This window comes from Acipenser ruthenus, unplaced genomic scaffold, assembly GCF_902713425.1.
Source record: "Acipenser ruthenus unplaced genomic scaffold, fAciRut3.2 maternal haplotype, whole genome shotgun sequence".
NCBI classification, from domain to species: domain Eukaryota; kingdom Metazoa; phylum Chordata; class Actinopteri; order Acipenseriformes; family Acipenseridae; genus Acipenser; species Acipenser ruthenus.
In genome coordinates this window covers 494,586-495,464 of record NW_026707271.1, presented here as the reverse complement: position 1 = coordinate 495,464, position 879 = coordinate 494,586, and positions in this window count along the sequence as shown.

Sequence of the window (879 nt, the reverse complement as noted above, 5' to 3'; positions counted from 1 at the left end):
GTTATTAAGGTATTATTAATGTTCTAGGGGCACTTGGCCTGTTTCTTATTCAGGCTTGGATCTGCTCCAAACGGAATGATTGGCTTTGTATTTAAGGGGTGCAGTCTTTTGAATTTGTATCCCCCCCCCAGCCCCCCCCAGCTGCACTTGTAAACGTTGACCACAGCATACATGCCAACAGTCCCGATTTCCTAGCAAATATCCCGCGTCCCGATGCAAAGGAAGTCCCGATATTTACCCATAGCAAAAAAATAATTTATTCTGCACAGTAGAGTCAGTGAAAACCACCCGCTGTGCTCTTGTGCGGCTGACATCGGCTCATCACTAACTTACACAAAGGCAATTATGTCTATTTTTACTGTCATGGCGGTCGTGTCGTGTTGAGTTGGGGTGGGGGATACGTCTATTATATGGTAATGAGTGTTTTTTGCGTATGACTGTGAGCTTGATCACCCCGAGTGTGTCTAGGTAACAAGCTCAGGTGTGTCTTATTAAACTCCTAGTAAAACCAGGAATGGATCAAACCGCTGTGCGACGGGAGCCTTATTTCCATCCCTGTCTTGCATTATGAACAGCAGGTTTGTTTGTTTATTTAGCAGACGCCTTTATCCAAGGCTTACAGAGACTAGGGTGTGTGAACTATGCATCAGCTGCAGAGTCACTTACAACTACGTCTCACCCAAAAGACGGAGCACAAGGAGGTTAAGTGACTTGCTCAGGGTCACACAATGAGTGGCTGAGCTGAACCGGGGATCTCCTGGTTACAAGCCCTTTTCTTTAACCACTGGACCACACAGCCTCCTCCACAGGTATTGCAGACTGTGTGCGTGCTGTTTCTGTGTCCTCCCTGACTCCTCTCCCTGACCCCTGTGGTTTCAG